This window comes from Kogia breviceps, chromosome X, assembly GCF_026419965.1.
Source record: "Kogia breviceps isolate mKogBre1 chromosome X, mKogBre1 haplotype 1, whole genome shotgun sequence".
Lineage (NCBI taxonomy): Eukaryota > Metazoa > Chordata > Mammalia > Artiodactyla > Physeteridae > Kogia > Kogia breviceps.
Window position 1 is genome coordinate 39967931 of NC_081330.1, and position 22169 is coordinate 39990099.

A 22169-nucleotide genomic window follows, 5' to 3' on the forward strand; every position below is an offset into this window, starting at 1 on the left:
TACTTGCTGGAGTTATTTACCCTTACTAATAAAACCACTAAGGTTCCTTCTAAGTCTAAGATTCTATGTTTCTTGATGGCATGAAATACAACAACAAGGTTCTCTTCTAAAGTAAATTTAGCTTGGGAAAGTATACAAAAGTTAATAGGAGGGCTACTGTGAGGGATAGCGCCAGCCATCTGGAATTTGGTTATCTCAAATATTCATTCACTTTTTTATTCATTTATTCATGCGTATTTGAAATTCACTGACCATAAGGCACTGTGCTAATTTCTAGGGAAAATGTTGAACAAAATATGTAAGTATCAAGTTCACAGTCTAGTAAATAGAGACTGACATATCAACAAATAAAGGTATAATTAAGAGCTATATATGCTGGGACACAAAATTCATAAGATATAGTAGGGATATTTTTTAAAAGGAGACATATCTTCTTCTTGGAATTATGGATCAGGGATCAGTAAAAGCATCATTAGGAGGTGATGCTAAAATCAATTTTGCTCTATAAAAAAGTGACAGATGGCTGGGGGTGGAGAAGGGCATGGGTTGCTTCACAAGTGAAAGTAATGGAAACAGTTTGGTATATTTGGAATAATGGGTGCAAGGAGAGGATAGGACTAGAAAAGTAGGTGGCAGCCAGTAATCAAGGCAAAAAATGTGTTTTCTTTCCTAGATAGGTAATGGAGAGTTACTGAAGATATTTAATTCAAAGATATAAATGAGATTTACATTTTTACATTTTACTGGTTATGTATGAGAATTGATTGAAGGTAAGCAAGACTGGAGGCAGAGACACTTGTTTGGAATTGATAATAATACCTGCCCCAGTGAGAAATATGGGAGCCTGATCTGAAGCTGTTTAAGCAATGATACAGAATATTCTAAGTAGGGAGACTCCTAAGCACTGTTGGTATGATATGCAAGATGTGGTAAAGGGAAGAGTATATTTTAAGCCTGAGGTTTCTGGTTTGGAAGATCTCAGAATACTTCTTAACAACAGCTGAGTAATTTTATTTAGTTTTAGCAACAAACATATAACACATAACTTACCTTCTTAACAAAGCTTTAAGGGTATGGTACAGTATTGCTAATTATATGCCTGTTGTTGTACAGCAAATCTCTGGAAATTTTTCATCTTGCATGACTGAAACTCTATACCCATTGAAGAGCAAATCCTCATTTCGCCCTCTCTCCAGCCCCTGCCAACCACAATCCTAATTTCTGCTTCTAAAAGTTTGACTCTTTTAGTTACCTCATATAAGTGTAATCATGCAGTATTTGTCTTCCAGTGACTGACTTAGCATAATGTCTTCAAGTTTCATCTATGCTGTTGTACATGACAGGATTCATATGCTTCTATTTTTAAGGTCGAAGAATATTCCATTGTATGTATATAACACATTTTCTTTATCCATTCATCTGTTGATGGACTTTTAGATTGTTTCCATACCTTTGCCATTGTGAATAATGCTGCAAAAAATATGGGATGCAAATGTGTCTTCAAGATACGGATTTCAATTCTTTTGGATAAATAGAAGTGGGATTGCTGGATCAAATAGTAGTTCTATCCTTAATTTTTTGAGGAATATTCACAGTGTTCCTCATAGCAGCTACAGCATTTTGCATATCTACTAACTGTGTATAAGGGTTCCAATTTCTCCATATCTTCAACAGTACTCGTTATTTTCTGGGTTTTTTTGTTTGTTTGTTTGCTTATTGTTTTTAATGCAAATCCTGACAGCTGTGCGGTGATATCCCATTAAGCTTTTGATTTGTATTTTCTTAATTATTAGTGATGTTAAGTATCTTTTCATAAACCTGCTGACCATTCTTATGTCTTCTTTGGAGAAATGACTATCCAATTATTTTGCCAATTTTTAAAATCAGGTAATTTGTTTTCTTGTTACTGAATTGTAGGAGTTCCTTATATTTTTGGATATTAATCCCTTACCAGAAATGTTTTGCAAATATTTTTTCCCATTCTGTAGGTTGCATCTTTACTGATTATTTCCTTTGATGTGCAGAAACTTTTTAGTGTGTTGTGTCCCACTCGTCTATTTTTACTTTTGTTGCCTGTCCTTTGGTGTCATATCCAAGAAATTATTATTACCAAGACCAAAGTTATGAAGGTTTCCCCATGTTTTCTTCTAGGAGTTGTATAGTTTTAGGCCTTCATTTAAGTCTCTAATCCACTCTGAGTTGATTTTTGTGTATGATATAAAGAAAGGGTCTAATTTTATTCTTTTGCATGTGGCTATCCATTTTTCTCAACAAATTTATTGAAGAGATTTTTCTTTCCTCATTGAGAGATCTTGACACCTTTTTGTAAGATCATTTGACCACATATGTATGGGTTTATTTCTGGGTTTTCTAGTCTATTCCATTGGTCTATATGTGTATTCTCACGCCAATATGACGCTGCTTTGCTTGGTTTCTGTGGTTTTATAATATGTTTTGAAGTCAGGAAGTGTGAGGTCTCCAGCTTTGTTTTTCTGTCTCAAGATTGTTCTGGCTATTTAGGTCCCCTGTAGTTCCATATGAATTTTAGGATTGTTTTTTACTATTTCTGTGGAAAATACTATTGGATTTTTTTGCTTTGAATCTGTAGATTGTTTGGGGTCATAAGAACATTTTAACAATATTGTCTTCCTATCCACGAACATGATGTGTTTTCCCATTTATTTGTGTCTTTAATTTCTTTCAGCAATATTCTATAGTCTTCAGTGTACAAGTAATTCACCCTCTTAGTTAAGTTTATTCCAAAGTACTTTATTCTTTTTAATGCTACTATAAATAGGATTTTTAAAATTTCCTTCTTGGATTGCTCATTGTTAGTGTATAAAAAATGCAACAGATTTTTTTGTGTGTGGTACGCGGGCCTCTCACTGTTGTGACCTCTCCCGTTGCAGAGCACAGGCTCCGGACACACAGGCTCAGTGGCCATGGCTCACGGGCCCAGCTGCTCTGCGGCATGTGGGATCTTCCCGGACCAGGGCACGAACCCGTGTCCCCTGCATCGGCAGGCGGATTCTCAACCACTGCGCCATCAGGGAAGCCCTACAACAGGATTTTTAATGTTGATTTATATCCTGCAACTTTACTGAATTCATTTATTAGATAACAGGGATTTTTCTGGAATCTTTAAGGTTTTCTACATACAAGATAACACCATCTATGAACAGAGAAAATTTTACTTCTTCATTTCTGACTTGGATGAATTTAATTTCTTGCTCTTGCCTAATTTCTCTGGCTAGGACTTCTAGTACTATATTAAATAGAAATTTCAAGAGATGGCATCCTTGACTTGTTTCTGATCTTAAAGGAAAACCTTTCAGGTTTCTACTGTTGAATGTAATGTTAACTGTGGGATTTTGAAATATGGCCTTTATTATATTGAGGTAATTTGCTTCTGTTACTAGTTTAGTCAGTGTTTTTATCATAAAAGAGTGTTGAATTTTGCCAAATGGTTTTCTGCATCTATTGAGATAATAATGTGATATTGATATTTGTCTTTTGTTCTGTTAATGTGGTGTATCACACTGATTGACTTCCATATGTTGAACCATCCTCTCACCCCAGGGATAAATCCCCCTTGGTCATGGTGCAAGATCCTTTTAATGCGATGTTGAATTCAGTTTGCTAATATCTTGTTGAGAATTCTTGCATCTATACTCATCAGGGATATTGGCCTGCAGTTCTGTTTTCTTGTAGTGTCCTTGTCTAGCTTTGTTATATGGGTATACTGTCCTCATAAAATGAATTTGGAAATGATCCCTCCAGTTCAAATTTGTGGTAGAGTTTGAAAAGATTGGTACTAAGTTTTATATAAATTTTTGATAGAATTCTCCAGTGAAGCCACTTACTCCTGGGCTTTTCTTTGTTGGAAAGTTTTTGGTACTGCTTTAATCTCTTTACAGTTACAGGTATGTTCAGATGTTCTAATTCTTTATGATTCAGTTTTGGTAGGTTGTATGGTCTTAGGAATTTATCCTTTTTTCCAGGTAATCCAATTTGTTAGTAGATAAATGTTCATAGTGATCTCATAATCCTTCTTATTTCTGTGGAATCAGTTGTATTTTCTTCTTTTACTTTTTACTTATTTGAATCTTCTTTATTTTCTCTTAATCTAGTTTGTCAATTTTGTTTTTTCAGAAAAAACTTAGTTTTGTTGATATTTTCTATTGTTTTTGTATTCTCTAATTGATTAATTTCCCCTCTAATTGTTCTTATTTCCTTCCTTCTACTAATTTTGGGATTAATTTGTTCTTTTTCTAGTTATTTGAGGTGTACAGTTAGGTTTTTTTTAATTTTGAAACTTTATTCTTTTTAATGTAGGTGTTTATAACTATAAACTTCCCTCAATACTGCTTTTGCTTCATCCTTTAAATTTTGGTATATTGTATTTTAAATTCTTTTATCTTGAGATATTTTCAAACTGCTCTTTTGATTTCTTCTTTTGCCCATTTGTTGTTAAAAATTGTGTTATTTAATTTCTACATATTTATGAATTTTCCAATTTTTCTCCTGTTATTTGTTTCTAGTTTAATTCCATTGTTGTCAGAAAATATACTTGGTATGATTTCAATCTTCTAAAATTTGTTAAGACTTATTTTGTAACCTACCGTGTGATTTATCCTGGTAAATGTTCTATGTGTGCTTCAGAAGAATGTGTATTCTGACGATGTTGGGTAGATTGTTCTGTATATATCTGTTAGGTGCATTGGTCTATAGTACATTGGCCAAGTCCTCTGTCTCCTTATTGATCTGTCTGGATTTTCTATCCATTATTGAAAGTGGGGGTCTTGAAGCCCTCTGTCAATGATTGCTTTATATATTTGGGTGCTCTGATGTTGAGTGCATATATATTTATAATTGTTTTATATTCCTGGTGAATTTAGCCTTTTGTCATTACATAATGTCTTTATGTCTTTTTTAAATCTCTTGTGACAGTTTTTGTCTTGAAGTTTCTGTTTTGTTTGCTCTATGTATGGCCACCCCTGCTCTCTTTTTGTTAACATTGCATAGGACATATTTTCCATTTTTTACTTTCTACCTATGTGTGCCCTTAAATCTAAATGAGGTTCCTGTAGACACCAAATAGTTTTCTCTTGAATTTTGTTTGTTTGTTGGTTGGCTTTATTTTTATCTATTCATTTTGATTTGAAGTAATTAGTGATAGTGCAAGACTTACTCTTGACATTTTGTTAGTTGTTTTCTGTCTGTCTTGTAGCTTTTTCATCCCTCTTTGGTTGCTGTCTTCCACTGTGTTTTGCTGATTTTTTTTTTTGTACTGACATTCTTTGATTCCTTTTTCTTTATCTTTTATACATATACTACAGGCATTTTATTTGGGGTTACCATGGGGCTGACAAAATGCCTTGTAGTTATAACAATATATTTTAGTTGATAATAACTTAACTTCAATTGCATGCAAAAACTACTCTTCTACATTTCCCCCCAAATTCTGTTTTAGTGATGTCACAAATTACATCTTTTTATATTGTTACCCATTAACATATTTTATAGTTATATTTATTTGTATACTTTTGTCCTTTAACTCCTATACCATAATTAAAAACTATTTATGTACCACCATTACAGTATTACAGTTTCCTGTATATGTCTGTATAGTTACTTTTACAAGCAAGCTTTATACTTTCATATGTTTTCATGTTGCTGCCCAGTGTCCTTTCATTTCAACCTAAAGGACTTCCTTCAGCATTTTCCATGAGGCAGGTCTAATGGTAATAAACTCCCTTAGTTTTTGTTAATCTGGGGAAGTCTTTATTTCTCCTTTGTTTTTGAAGGACAGTTTTGCTGGATATAGTATACTTGGTTGGCAGTATTGTATTTCTTTTAGCACTTTGAATATATCATTCCATTTTCTTCTGGCTTGCAAAGTTTCTGCTGAGAAATTCACTTAGAGTCTTATGGGTGTCGCTTGTACATGATGAGTCACTTTTGTCTCATAGCTTTCAAAATTCTTTCCTCGTCTTTGATTTTTGACAATTTACTCATAATGTGTCTTGGTGTGGACTCTCTGTGTTCATCTTTATTAGAATGTTTTTGGCTTCTTGAATCTGGATGTCCACTACCTTTCCCAGATTTGGGGTTTTCTCCCATTATTTCTTCAAATAAAATTTCTCCTTTTTTCCTCTTTCTTCCCCTTCTGAGACTCCCATAATGCATATACTGATCTGCTTCTTGGTATCCCATAAGTCTCCGGCTTTGTTTACTCATTCTTTTTTCTTTTGCTCCTTTAACTGGACAATTTCAAGTGACCTGTCTTAAGGTCACTGATTTTTCTTCTGCTTGATCATGTCTACTGTGGAACTTCTGTAGCAAACTTTTCAGTTCAGTTTTTGTGTTCTTCAGCTTTAAAATTTAGGTTTTTTAAAAATTTTCTAATTCTTTGTAGATATTTTCACTTTGTTCATGCATCATTTTTCTGAGCTTGTTGACCATCTGCATGAGACTTATTTTAAATTCTTTGTCAGGTAATCCATAATTCTCCATTTCTTTAGGGTTGATTTCTGGAGATTTATTTTGTTCCTTCAATTAGGCCATGTTTTCCTATCTCTTTGTGTGCCTTGAAACTTTGTGTTGTTATCCATGCATTTTAAAACACAGCCACCTCTCCCACTCTCTACAGAAAATCTTCACACAGGGAAATGCCTTCACTGATCAACCTGTCTAGATATTCTGAGAGCCTCTCAAAACTCTCCTGGGAATGCCTCTTCTCTAGCTATATTCACTTTTTTTTTTTTTTTCTGGAGCCTGTAGTATCTTGCTCCCTCTGGTGTCTGTCTGTAAGCTGTCTTGCACTGCCTCAAGCCACTGGGCTCTCTTTAAATTTCTGTGGCCCCAAGGCATCCCAGGCATGCTGATTCCCCATCAGTACCCTGTGTCAGGAGAGACACAACCAGTCCTTTGCTCAGTCCCCCCAAAAACCTGGAACACTGGATGTATGTTCTACTCTTTTCTTTCCCTCCCAAGGGAGAAGCTGTAAGTTGGGGTTTTCTTCCAACTGTTGGCTATGCCAGCTTGGGGGAGGAGATGACATGGTTGAAATGTGATTTTTCTTACCTTTTTAATGTACCTGTTCTTGGCTTTGAGCTTGTCTGGGGTACTGGGACTTCCTATCTAATTTCTGGAGTTTTCATAAAGGCTTTTTGGATCATTTAGTGTTGTTAAGTGGGTGTTTCTGTAGAGGGACAAGGTCTGAAGCTTCCTATTCTACTGTCTTACTGATGTCACCTCATACTCTGTATTGTTTGTTTATCTCAATCACATCAGCTAAATACTAGTCTCCCTAGGAACTATGTCTACATTTAGCCATCGGTGTGTCTCCATAGGATCTTATACACAGTGGGTGTTCAATTAATATCTTAGTTACTGGAGAAATCTTATTAATAATACTAGTTCAAAATGAGAGTCCCTTCTTAAAGCTTTCATTAACTAAGAATAGGCATTCGTTTTTACCAAATAAACCACTTCTATCTTATTTAATAAAGGCCTATGTACTAGCCAAACCCATGTTCTCATAATGTAATTTGTGAATATTTAAAAATTATCCTTATGGTTTAAACTTGTACTGATCCTATTTCCCACTAACACCAATTAACGAAGCACTTGTCGGAAAGAGAGATCAGAAAGAGAAATTAAGAAGAAACAAGAAGATAATTAGGTTAAGAACTAGAAGAGTAAACAGGAGATTTGGAAGAAAAAGGAGGTATTCTTCACACACTAAACATGTACTGTGTGCCAAGCAAGGTATTGGAAAAGAACATATTCAATGGTGCCAAAAGGTGTAAAATGATCCTAAAATGGAAGAGGCAATAGAGGAGGCTGCAGAATTAGATAATTATAAGATAATTAATTAAATAACTGAGAGATGAGCTTCAACAGAATTGTGGCATTGAAGTCAGGTTCAGTAAGGTGGGAAGTGAATGATATATGGTAAAACAGATGGTCTATGTATCAAGCAATTGAGTGTGGACAGGCAAAATAGAGATGGAACAGTGTATCTTGAAGAAGAAGCAGGATACAGAAAATGGTTTTCTTTCTAATATATATTTTATTTAGGATGGGAGAAAAATTAGTGTATTTACTTTGGGACAGAGTTTAAAAATGCAGTTGAAAGAAAGAATAATTCATGGGTAACAAAAGACATGGGAAGGGGTGGAATCAAGAGCAGGCATAGACAATTTAAATTTGGAAATAATTCATGGCACCTCTTCTTCCTAGAGTAGAGGAAAGGGGAAAAAAAAGGATAAAACTTCAGAGACATTTTGAAACAGAGGGGAAAAGTTTGAGACATTTTATACTGAATGATATTGGTCTGTTTGTTCAGTGACTTTGGATGTGACACTGGTTTGCAGATCTGTAGAATGAAATAAATTGTAGTAAATTTACTTCTGCTATAAATAAAGGGATGTAATTAAAATGCTGATAAGAGTAGATTAAATATAATAAAACAATCCATTTGGAGAAAACTGAAGATGATTAATAGAATTATTCTTTGGCATATACAGACATAACAGAAGTCAAATAGAAGGTTTAAAAGAAACAATAGCCTAGAGGACTAATAGAACCATGGACTTGCCTTTGACAAAGAGAAGTTCCATTCTTACTGAGCTATTTCTACACATTGTATGAAGGCAGGATCTCCATCTTATCCTTTGCAGATGTTAACATGTACCCAATACTATCACCATTTTATTTGCTTTTTTACCTGTCCTCTTTAAGAATACTTTGCACATCAGAAGAATGTAAAAACTAAAATACCAAGAATCAACACATAGAGCCAAAGAGTAAATGCAAACACAGGCTACCAATCTTCAAAGTTTAAGACCTACTAGTCTGATATACTAAGTGGTCGCTCATGAGAACAGCTGTTACTAGGTTAATAAGGCTAATTACTAGAGTGAGATAGAAAGTAGTAAAACATCCAGAAGTGAGTAAATAGATCATCCCTGCTATACTGTTGTACATATATAATAGCAGAGTCAACAGTAATTCAGAGCTGCCTGATAATTAGTCAGGCTAATAATCATTTATTTAATGAATAAATGAACATTTATTCATTTATTTACTGGTCCAGCTGATTCCTCACTAGTATGTTTAGTTAAAATGCCTGTGGGTGTCACAAAGAACTTTAATCTCGACACATGTCAATGGTTAATAATGACTCATCCTACTTTCCAAAAATATTAAAGAAATTAAGTAAATAGTACCTGACAAAAAGCTTTGAGTTACTTAGAGAAGTATACTGCATAAATATGAGATATAAGTATTAAAATTAATCCTTTCCCCATAAGGAACTCTGCTCAGTGTTATGTGGCAGCCTGGATGGGAGGGGAGTTTGGGGGAGAATGGATACATGCACATGTATGGCTAGGTCTCTTTGCTGTGCATCTGAAACTATCACAACATTGTTAATCAGCTCTATTCCAATATAAATTAAAAAGTTAAAAAAATTAATTTTTCCCTTCTGTAATTCTCTTATCTAAAATTATCACAATTCTTTCCTCTCTAAAGAACTTAATATTTTTCCATAATTGAGATAGGGTTTTTCAGTTTGGGCCTTAACCAAAATTCCCTCTTCTCTATGGTAGGGTCTCACTCCAAATGTTCACATTCTTTCTGTTCCTTTGCTGACTCATCACCACAATCAGCCTTGAGACACACCATGGTTATCATCTCACCAAGTAAAAATCTTATCAAACAGCTTAACTATTAAATGGAAAATCATCACTATAGCAATGGGATGACTCCCAACACATTTGCAACGAAGGAAACAAACTACCTGTTATAGGCCCTCAGTGGACCAAAGCTGCTGTTCATGGAAAACAAATGTATAAAGGATATGCAAAATATCAATATATGGAAGCTCCGGGGTTGGTACTGCATTTGTAAACAAAACTAAAATGTATTTTTGGACATGATGCATATACTATTAATTCAATTTAAAAATTCAGGTATTGGCAAAGACTAGACTGTTTCTACCAGAACTGGTCTCAGGCTAAGTTTGTCTTTCACTCTTTTTGATGGAGCTCCCTTTCTCACCCCTGTGTTCATAAACTGCTCCTAACTGTCAGGTGGGTCCTCCTCTGCATTACTCTAAGCCCCAGTTCTTTCCAACTTCCTTTTTAGGTACCATGCCCAGTGACAATACCTTTCTCTAATGGGAAACAAGTGCCAACTCTTACAGGTCTAATGCCACTGTTTTTGATTTTTCAGTATCCATGTGTTTGTTGACTTTGGATGGCTTCTCAGCCTTTGACTTTCTCACCTTGCTAGGGGCCCAAGATTGGTGTGTTCTTTGACCTGACCTATTTGCTCACCACCTTGCTGTAAGCTTCCAGACTTCAGGTTGTTACCTTGACTCTAGACTATCAGCTCTGTCTTCAGAAACCTCTGAGTTTTTCTTCCAGATCTCTTGCCTGGTCCTTATTTTGTGTTGAGTCTGATGTACAGTTGTCCATCATAACAGTGTAGGAGATAATTAGGGTAAGGATGGGAAGGAAAGTGGGAAAATTTCAGGTGTTCTCTAATTAACAGCAACACATGTGCCTATTAACAAAACCATATATTTATATAACACACCTGATATCTCTTTGTGATTTCTGAAAAAAAAAAAAACTATTTCTAAAGAAGCAAAAGATCTTCCAAAGCTTAAGCCAGGTCTGTACAAATAAAGTGTATATAATAGTTAAGGGACTTATTTACATGATGCAAAGCCACCCTTCCATCTCAATTCTGAAGTCACTTAAAAGTCATTTATGCGTGAACCAGCCAGGTGATATTTCCCTCAATTTTCTACAAGTTTACCTATAATATAAAATCCACTTTTATTTACATAAAATAAGCTATTTGAGTTGGAAGTGGTGCCTAAATTATTCTTTTTTCCCCCTGTTCATGTTGGATGTTAAGACATAGTCAAAAGAGGTAGCTTTACTTTTTCCCTTTCCAGATATTTAAAAAGCATACACTATCTACTTGTTAAAATGGGTTAGAGGACAGAACTGCTGAAAAGAATTATAACGCTGAAGGTATTAATATTAATACAGACAGAACATGCTATTAGGGAATAGTGTCCTTAGTTGACACATATTCCTAATAAGTTCCCAAAGTAGAGAGTTTCCTAACATATTTTTTAGTCTCTAATCTATCCCTCCTATTATTGAGCGACACAGATGAATTTCTTGGTATTTGTTCAGATGATGAAGCATACATGCAGCTTCCTGGTCACTTAAGTGTACATCCCTTTGGAAAGTTTTGCTATACTGTCTTGTGTTTCATAGCCCGTTTTCAGATATGCCTGCAGGTTCTGAATTAGTTTGCCATTTGAAAATGTGTTTTGGCATGCGTTACAAAGGTCAAAACCTCAAAATAATTATCTCTTACTCATTCCTATTCTCCCAATGAATTAATTCACACAGGATACTCTTGTAACTTATAGGATCACTCGACTTCTGTCCAAAATCCATTTTAAAAAAGGGAACAGAACTAAGCCCCCAATGCAAGGAGACTGAGTAAACAACAGTACTAACATTAGTGGACATTATGGGTAAGTGTTAAGAGTGTCAACTTACTTAGGCCTCACTATTTATAAACTGCTTACTAACTTGGGTAAGTTATATGACTTCTCTGAGCCAAATTTTCTCATTTTAAAAATGATCCATAGACATTTCTTCAAAGATATACAAATGGCAAATAAACATGCAAAAAAGATGCTTAACATAATTAACCATTACAGAAGTGTAAATCAAAAATGAGATACCACTAAATACCTACTAGGATAACTATTATCAAAAGAATGGAAAAGAACAAGTGTTGGTGAGGATGTGAATAAACTGGAATGCTTGTGTATTTCTACTGAGAATGTAAAATGGTGTAGTTGCTTTAGGAAAAATCTGGCAGTTCCTTAAAAGTTTAAATATAGAGTGACCAGTGATCCAACAGTTATATTCCTAGGTAGAAATTATAACCCAAGAGAAATGATAACATATCTCCACAAAAAATGTGTACACTAATATTTATAGCAGCATTCTTTATAATAGCCAAAGAGTAGAAACAATAAAAATGTCCTTAAATTGATGTATGGATAAATAATAAGTGTTATATCCATACAATTGAATATTATTTGGCAGTTATAAAGGGATGAAGTACTTATATAAGCTACAACATGTTTGAACCTTGAGAACAATATACTAAGTATAAGAAGCCAATCACAAAAGACCACATGTTGTATGATTTCATTTATATTAAATATCCATAATAGGTAAATTTATAGACAAAATTGATTAGTGGTTGCCTAGAGATGGTAGTGGGGGTGAAGGTGCGGGACTGAGAAGTGACTGCTAATGGGTTTGGAGTTTCTTTTCGGGATGTTGAAATGTTCTGAAATTGATTGTGGTGAGGGTTGCACAACTTTGAATATATTAGGAATAATTGAAATGTATGATTTAAGTAGATCAGTTGTAGTGTATGAATAATATCTTAATGATTCTCTTAAAAATGGGACAAATAGTTGCATCCATCCCACAGAGTCATTGGGAGGATTAAATGAGATAACTCATATAAAGTATTAATATAGTGTCAGTACGTGGTAAGCAATCAATAAATGATAGCTCTACTATCATTACTGCTACTACTACTACCACCATTGCAACAACTACTACTACTTCTACTGGCAATAAAAACTAGTAGTAGTAGTAGAGTTATTTTTAAATAATCATACTAAATATTATTATAACAATAATAATTATTACTAGTAGAGCTATTGCTAAATAATTACTATTTCACATGTAGTTATAATACATATAATACAATTATTATTGTTGTTGTTATTATTATTAAAATGTCTCTATTGGCCTGATAGCTTTTTTGAGGATATAATTTTGGGCCTAGATAAAGTTACCATACTCAGTATGCTGCAATAAAAATCACACAAACTTTGGAGTCAGATAAATCTGATTGAAATCTCATTTTTACCACTTACTAAATATGTAACCTCAGGAAAATTATTTCATCTATCTGAGGTCAAGTTTCCTCATCTGCAAAATGGTTCAACAGTACCTACTACTACTTTGGGCTCTTATGAGGAATAAACAAGACAGTGTATGTACAAATGCCTATTGCATTGTCTATACATAGTAAATTCTCAAATTTTGTTTTGATATGTATAAAATCATTGTATTGGCATTAGTGAAAGTGTGATGAAACACCCTCAAGCTTATATTAATTATCTCAATGAGGCATAAGCTTCAACAATGCACCAAAATAGCAATATATGGAATAGAGGTCTGGTCAACAATCATGTTATTCCTAAGATGTTCATAATTAACTCGTTACATTACAGATAAATCTTAAGTGTTAACTTTTTTATTTTCTTGTCAAGTTCCTCAAAACAAGTATGATTACGTTGTAAAGACTTAGACAAAGTAAGTAAACCAGATTCAGTCTCAAGCATTAATATGGCAGCCAACTCTTAGGGAAAAGGCTTGGCCCAGAATTTCCAAAGCTGTAAATAATGCACACGTTGTACAATCTGGGGAATAGAATAGCTTGCAGTTTGGTGTAGCCCCAGGCTAAGCTTGTACATGTTATCCTGCAAAAAATAGATGTATTGGAAACAGCTCACTAACTCTAGAATATCTACAAGGGACAGTGAAAGCTGCCATGAACCAGTTCCAATTATGTGTGCCAAGAATGCTGAGTGAACTCATGATACCCTTCTTCTTCCTCTCCAAAGTCTTCACTTATTCAAGATTAAATTAAATGAAGGTTTTAAGGAGTTATTTGAAGTTAAAATCATAGGAGGAGTATACAAAAACAAAAATAATTAAATAAATCCCTTGCTACCACCATTATGTACACGACACATATACATGATTCAAGCTTATGGAATAATCATGTATTGCTATTTATATTGATATTAATTATGGCTTGACATTTTAGCTCAATTTGTTGGTGACCTGCTTTGGATTATTTGTTCTATGACAACTTTAGAAATAGTTGGCTAATTTTGCTAAACTGAAGAGACTCAGGGATATCATAAGTTTCCATTTTTAGTATTTACCATATTGAAGAAATGGTAGATAATTTATTATTATAAAAGGTTATATCTTGGTAATTTTTAATTATTTTCAAATAAATTTACTACTTGGATTGAGGTTACAGAGATTTGTCATTATATTGAGTGAAAGTCAAGAGTATAGAACTGTTAATTTATGAGGTCTTGCCACAAAAATGTCACTCTCCCTTTTCCCATCTCTGTTTTGGTCGTTATCATATTGCATTGTAATTCTGCTTACATATCTCTCTTCCCCACTAGACTGAGAAACACCTTAAGGCCAAGGGCCTCATTTTGTTAACCTCTATATCCCCAGGTTCTAACACAATGTTTGGCATCAACTAAGAACGCAAAAAGTGTTTTTAGGTATATTGAGTTTAAAAAAAAATTGATTTGGCTAAACAGCTCATTTCCTAAATTAGGGTTCAATTAGGTATTTTTTTGCCTTGTAGTCCTGAATATTGCATTAAATATTACATTTTCCCTTATTCTCTTGTAGTATACAGTGGTCTCTTAGGGGACCTAATATAATTTTAAGTAGAAACTGCTGGTGACATTGATTTCTGACGAAGATTAAAACTCCTTATACACACAGAGAAAGTTTGAGCCAGTAGCACATAACACAGTCATTAAGTATGAATTTAAACAGCCTATAAAAATAAAACAAATTCTGAATGAGAATAGAAGAGAAATAAAGAGACTCTTTCATACTGGATCAGATTCATCTGGTATTCAATTAGTTTGGAACTATTCCACTGGTCTGAGTTTTTCTTATATGATTGAGGCCCCCAGGCCTTCTTATTGACTCTTTAACACAGAAAAAGAAAATAAACAGTGTTTATACTTTTTTGCTTTTTCTATATCCTGAGGTTTATTATTGAAATAATACCCTTTGCTTAATTTTTAGAACCAACATAGGAAAGAGCACTAGCAAGTTGCAATTTACTAATTTGCATACATTAGCAAAATTTTTTTGTCATTATGAGCATAATGATCCAAAGTAATCCACAAGAAATATTTTCATTTAAAATCCTCAGGATAATGTAAATAACCATATTAACAATTAGTGAGTAAACACTTTTACTCAGCATGGAGTTGATGTTCAGCATCTGAGGCGCCTAGTACATTTTTGGTTCTACACCAGGGATCAGCAGGCTGCAACCCTGGGGACACAGAGGTCCCAACTTCTGTTTTGATATGGTCCACATGCTATGATTTTTACATTTTTCAAATAGTTGAAAACAAATTGAAGGAAGAATAATATTTCATGACATATGAAAATTATGTATGTAAAATTGAAATCCTAGTTCTCATAAATAAACTTTTATGAGGACTCAGTCATGCTCATATAATATCTATGCTACTTTCACACTACATGATACTTATAATGAAGAACATATAGCCCACAAAGCCTAAAATATTTACTATCTAGGCTTTTACAAAAGTTTGAAGACACTTATTCTAAATCCATCTTTGGTAATCAATTTACCTTTGCCTGAAATTGCTTTCACTTGCCACAATCCTCAAAACTATTCTATTTTTTTTTTTACATCTTTATTGGAGTATAATTCCTTTACAGTGTTGTGTTAGTTTCTGCTGTAAAACAAAGTGAATCATCTATATGTATACATATATTCCCATATCCCTTCCGTCTTGAGCCTCCCTCTCAACCTCCCTATCCCATCCCTCTATGTGGTCACAAAGCATGGAGATGATCTCCCTGTGCAATGTAGCTGCTTCCCACTAGCTATCTATTTTACATTCGGCAGTGTATATATGGCAATGCTACTCTCTCACTTCGTTCCAGCATCTCTTCCCCACCCCATGTCCTCAAGTCCATTGTATACGTCTGTGTCTTTATTCCTGTCCTGCTCCTAGGTCCATCAGAACCTTTTTTAAAATTCCTATATATGTGTTAGCATACTGTATTTGTTTTTCTCTTTCTGACTTACTTCACTCTGTATGACAGACTCTAGGTCCATCCGCCTCACTACAAAAAACTCAATTTTGTTTCTTTTTAAGGCTGAGTAATATTCCATTGTATATATGTGACACATCTTCTTTATCCATTCATCTGTTGATGGACACTTAGGTTGCTTCCATGTCCTGGTTATTGTAGATAGTGCTGCAGTGAACACTGTGGTACATGTCTCCTTCTGAATTATGGTTTTCTCAGGGTATATGTCCAGTAGTGGGATTGCTGGTCATATGGTAGTTCTATTTTTAGTTTTTTAAGGAACTTCCATACTGTTCTCCATAGTGGCTGTATCAATTTACATTCCCACCAACAGTGCAAGAGTGTTCCCTTTTCTCCACACCCTCTCCAGCATTTATTGGTTGTAGAATTGCTGATGATGCCCATTTTGACTGGTGTGAGCTGATACCTCATTGTACTTTTGATTTGCATTTCTCTAACGATTAGTGATGTTGAGAATTCTTTCCTGCGTTTGTTGGCAATCTGTATATCTTCTGTGGAGAAATGTCTATTTAGGTCTTCCACCCATTTTTGGATTGTGGGTTTTTTTTTTTTTTGATATTGAACTGCATTAGCTGCTTGTACGTTTTGGAGATTAATTCTCTGTCAGTTATTTCTCTTGCAAATATTTTCTCCCATTCTGAGGGTTGTCTTTCTGTCTTGTTTATGTTTTCCTTTAGTTTTTACTTGCAAAAGCTTTTAAGTTGCATTAGGTCCCATTTGTTTATTTTTGTTTTTATTTACATTTCTCTAGGAGGTGGGTAAAAAGGATCTTGCTGTGATTTATGTCACAGAGTGTTCTGCCTATGTTTTCCTCTAAGAGTTTTATAGTGTCTGGCCTTACATTTAGATTTTTAATCAATTTTGGGTTTTTTTTTGTGTATGGTGTTAGGAAGTGTTCTAATTTCATTCTTTTACTTGTAGGTGTCCAGTTTTCCCAGCACCACATATCGAAGAGGCTGTCTTTTCTCCATTGTATATTCTTGCCTCCTTTGTCAAAGATAAGGTGACCATATGTGCATGGGTTTATCTCTGGGCTTCCTATCCTGTCTCACTGATCTGTATTTCTGTTTTTGTGCCAGTACCATACCATCTTGATGAGTGTAGCTTTGTAGTATAGTCTGAAGTCAGGAAGCCTGATTCCTTCAGCTCTGTTTTTCTTTCTCAAGATTGCTTTGGCTATTTGGGGTCCTTTGGGTTTCCATACAAATTGTAAAATGATTTGGTCTACTTCTGTGAAAAATGCCCTTAATAGTTTAATAGGGATTGCACTGAATCTGCAGGTTGCTTTGGGTAGTATAGTAATTTTCACAATGTTGATTCTTCCAATCCAAGAACATGGTATATCTCTCCATCTGTTTGTATCATCTGATTTCTTTCATCAGTGTCTTATAGTTTTTTGCATACAGGTCTTTTGTCTCCTTAGGTAGGTTGATTCCTAGTTATTTTATTCTTTTTGTTGCAATGATAAATGGGAATGTTTCCTTAATTTCTCTCTCAGATTTTTCATCATTAGTGTATAGGAATGCAAGAGACTTCTGTGCATTAATACTGTATCCTGCTACATTACCAAATTCATTGTTTAGCTCTAATAGTTTTCTAGTAGCATCTTTAGGATTCTCTATGTAGAGTATCATGTGATCTGCAGTGACAATTTTTCTTCTTCTTTTCCAATTTGAATTCCTTTTATTTCTTTTTCTTCTCTGATTTTGTGGCTAAAACTTCCAAAACTATGTTGAATAATAGTGGTGAGAGTGGACAGCCTCGTCTTCTTCCTGATCTTGGAGGAAATGGTTTCAGTTTTTCACCATTGAGAACACAGTTGGCTGTGGGTTTGTCATATATGGCCTTTATTACATTGAGGTGAGTTACTTCTATGTCTACTTTCTGGAGGATTTTAATCATAAATGGGTGTTGAATTTTGTCAAAAGCTTTTTCTGCATCCATTGAGATGATCATATGGTTTTTCTGCTTCAATTTGTTAATATGTTGTATCATGTTGATTGATTTGCAAACATTGAAGAATCCTTGCATTCCTGGGATAAGCCCCACTTGATCATGGTGTATGATCCTTTGAATGTGCTGTTGGATTCTGTTTGCTAGTAGTTTGTTGAGGATTTTTGCATCTGTGTTAGTCAGTGGTATTGGCCTGTAGTTTTCTTTCTTTCTGATTTTGGTATTAGGATGATGGTGGCCTCATAGAATGAGTTTGGGAGTGTTCCTCCCTCCACTATATTTTGGAAGAGTTTGAGAAAGATAGGTGTTAGGTCTTCTCTTAGTGTTTGATAGAATTCACCTGTGAAGCCATGTGGCCCTGGGCTTTTGTTTGTTGGAAGATTTTTAATCACAGTTTCAATTTCAGTGCTTGTGTTTGGTCTCTTCAGGTTTTCTATTTCTTCCTGGTATATTTATTTTATGCATAACACTGGTAGTTTAAGTCTTAAGAAACTCCCAGGAAAAATATTTATCATCATCAATGAGAATAACTGGGCAAATTTCCAAACTCACCATTAACTTAAATGAAATGTCAGATCTCAAATGTTTTCATCCACATTTATTCATGGCTTTTAAAAAGTTTCTAGGAGTCTGTTACAGTTTGTAAAGCATGTGTTTGTGTTCTATTAAAATAGCAGTATCCAAAAGAGGGTCTACCTAGCATCAATATATTTCAAGTGGGGCAGATATCACTATGATGCTTTAATAATTTCGTATTAAAGTACAATATAAATTAATATACTGTGATGCAGTGTTATTTTTTCTACTTTCAGAGGGAGAAAATAAATGGAAGGTAATAAGGCCAAATTGGATTTGTGTGTGTGTTTTCTACATTGCTTTTATCTTTATATTTCATACATTACCACAGGCAGCTTTAGCTGAATAGGCTTGCTTTGTGAGAGCAATAATTTTAATATTATTTTGTTAAGAACATGTTTATCATCTCAAAATATATAGTTATTTGTTAAGATTAGTCTTCTTTCAGCATTATAGTGTGAACACAATTTAGCAACAACCAAACTGTCATCACTATGTCAGCAAAAAGTATGTAAATTTGTATAACCTTGTGGATGACTAATGGATTACACTATAGGAGAGAGAAAGTCAAGATGTTTATTTTCCTCTAGAGACACAACAAAATATCTGTACTGATGCCAACTCCATGCACTAAAAAGTGTTCATCTGATCTGAAAATTTTCATTTACTGGATTGCCTTTACAAATGTACAGAACTGATAACTGAGTGCAATCCTCAAACAAACACATAAATAATAATTCTAGATCATGTTTTCTAAAACTATCTTGAAGCTGATACTCAAATCTTTCCTACAATATTTCTAACTTTGCATAAAATTCCTGCGTGGGACTCTTGTTCATGGGTAAAGTGGAATTCAAAATGTTCTAGAGAAAATTAATTAATGTTTGTTCCGGGTATCTATTGTTTAACAAACTATATCTAGCTTAGTGACTAGTGATAACCATTTTTTTGTTTGATTATGCCTTTTTGGGTGAGATTTCTAAGAAGAGTTCAGCTCAATATTTTATCTCTGAACTACATGGCATAGGTCAGGACATCTGGGACTGGAGGATCCACTTCCAACATGGGTTCTTACACTCACATATCTGGTACCTTGGTGTTTTATTGGCCTTTCTTTCTCCACATGGCATCTCAAACTCTAGGGTCTCTACATGTGGCTTGAGTTTCTCACAGCATGGTAGTTTCAGACCAGGCCAAGAGATCCAAAGAGAAGTTACAAGATTTCTTTTGACCCAACCTCCAACATCTCAGAATATCATTTCTGCCATACTCTATTTGTCAAGTATATCCTAGGCCAACCAGATTCAAGAGGAGGGGGATGAGAAACTATGTTTAGATGGTAGGAATTGGAGAAAATCTGGGGCTAACTTTAATCCACTACAATGTTATTCCATATTTTCAAATATTGGGATTTGACAAAACTGAACTTGGTAATGTGCTTAGCCATTTAGATTGGATTTTTGTATTTGGGGTAGTTCTCATTTTAGTTCTAGTTTAAGGATGTGTAAAACTGCATGTGCTAGGTAAACTTTAAAAAAATGAAAGAAAATAAATTCTAGAAGTTTTGAGATCTTAGTTAATTCTAAAAGTTTTCAAGATATAGACAGGGATGTCCAATCACCACAGTTATCTTTCTCTAGCTCATTTTTATGCCTAGGGTTTCTAAGCCCTCATCATTCTGACTGCAGAGCCCCCACCAACACTGAAGAGCTCTCTGGCATTTTTAGTGCTTCTAACATCACCTTACTATTGAGGCATGAGTATATTACAAAATGATTTCCAGTTGTGAATAAACAGTACTAAATAAATCTGTGGAAAAGTTAAAATCATTTAAAATTAACCAGTCATGTGCTCCTTGAAATGCCAAAGATCTTGTTTAAGTGATTTTGTTTTTCGTTCTCTGAATTACATGGTCGATTTAGCATCTTGGAGAAACAGCCTTTCTGGAATGAAAAATGGGCAGGTCTCCATCTTTCTGTCAATAAAGTTGTTTCCAAATTGTGTAACAAACTAAAAACTGAAAAGTTCAGCCTTGTGGGCTTCCCTGGTGGCGCAGTGGTTGAGAGTCCACCTGCTGATGCAGGGGACACGGGTTCGTGCCCCAGTCCAGGAAGATCCCACATGCCACAGAGTGGCTGGGCCCGTGAGCCATGGCCGCTGAGCCTGCAGGTCCGGAGCCTGTGCTCCACAACAGGAGAGGCCACAACAGTGGGAGGCCCGCATACCGCAAAAAAAAAAAAAAAAAAAAAAAAAAAAAAAAAAAATTCAGCCTTGCATCTAATGTACATTGGAAGCAAATTACTTTAATGATTTTACAGGGTGGTGTTGGTGAGTTATTTTGGTATACATACCTATGTTGGAATACATATTTATAAAAAGCACACATCTTAGAGGTGTCCTGAATAGAACAGACAAGTGTGACACCCAGTGAATCTGAATGAAATTTACTCGCTACAAGGGTCTCCCTCCTTATTTTAGAGCAACACTCCTCAAACTTTTCTGTTGAAGTTTGCTTAATGGCAGAGGAGAATGAAGAAGTATCCCCCCAAGGGCCACAAACACAAAATTTAGTCATGTTTTAATTGAAATAGTTGTGTGAATTTTGCTTGCTACTCTTTAGTTTATGTTTTCATATAGAAATAACTTATTCACTTGAATCTTCAACTAATGATACAAGATCATCTTATGGCTTCATGTAACCCCTGGAAAACCAGAGTACCCTTGAGGTATTTTATATCAGTGTGGATGGAAAGATGTGAGTATATAAAACTTACTGAAGGAGTGTGTCAGCACATCTAGATTTGGCTTTAACAAAATGTGATGGCTCTGCAAAATAATATACAAGTGGTGGGGAGAGAGCCATAGTCTAATCTTCAACATTATCAACAAAATATTCACCATTTTCACAGCCCACTCTTGACAACATGTTTATTATTTTCTTTTTGTTTTAAAATATTTAACTCTGGTACTCATACTGCTAGGCTGTATTATCTATAATGTGTTATATTTCATTCTTAAAAAATGAACAAGCTCTTAGGAATGTAATTTTCTCTCACCTATTTTTAAGATAGAAATAAGTCTCTAACAATCCAAGTTGGATTGGAAAGATCAAAAGTTGAGTCAAAAACTTCCGAAGTGACTGAAATATTGGGGCCAATTCATCTTCCCTAGCTATATAATTGGTAGGTACCACTGGTCACATATTTCAATGTCATATGCCCAAAGTACGACTAATACGTTGCCAGCATATTTACCCAGTTCTCTTGTTTAGAATTCAAGAAAATATTAGAACTGAATAATAGAATAAAACCCAAGATAGGTAAAGCTCACAGATGTTAAAGAATATAGTTTACAGTAAAGGCCATGGTTTGAAAGTGACACTAGAAGGCCTCTGAGTTTCAAGATTAAATTTCTTGAAGTATAAGGTTTAGTGGCAGGAGACTCAAAAAGGAGGCTCAACACCTTTTGTCTTTGAATCTGTAAAAAGGCACTAGCACCCATGAATCAACTTGTTATTTTTTTCCTACTCCAGATGATTCATAAATATTTAGGATCTCAACCTAAAAATAAGTTTTAAATAGC

General features: G+C 34.6%; 1 protein-coding gene across 3 annotated transcripts in view; it reads right to left on the reverse strand.

Annotated features, from left to right (window-relative positions):
- IL1RAPL2 (interleukin 1 receptor accessory protein like 2) overlaps positions 1–22169 on the reverse strand; it is a 1103039-nt gene that overhangs the window by 252553 nt on the left and 828317 nt on the right. The gene's annotated exons all lie outside the window — the stretch shown is intronic.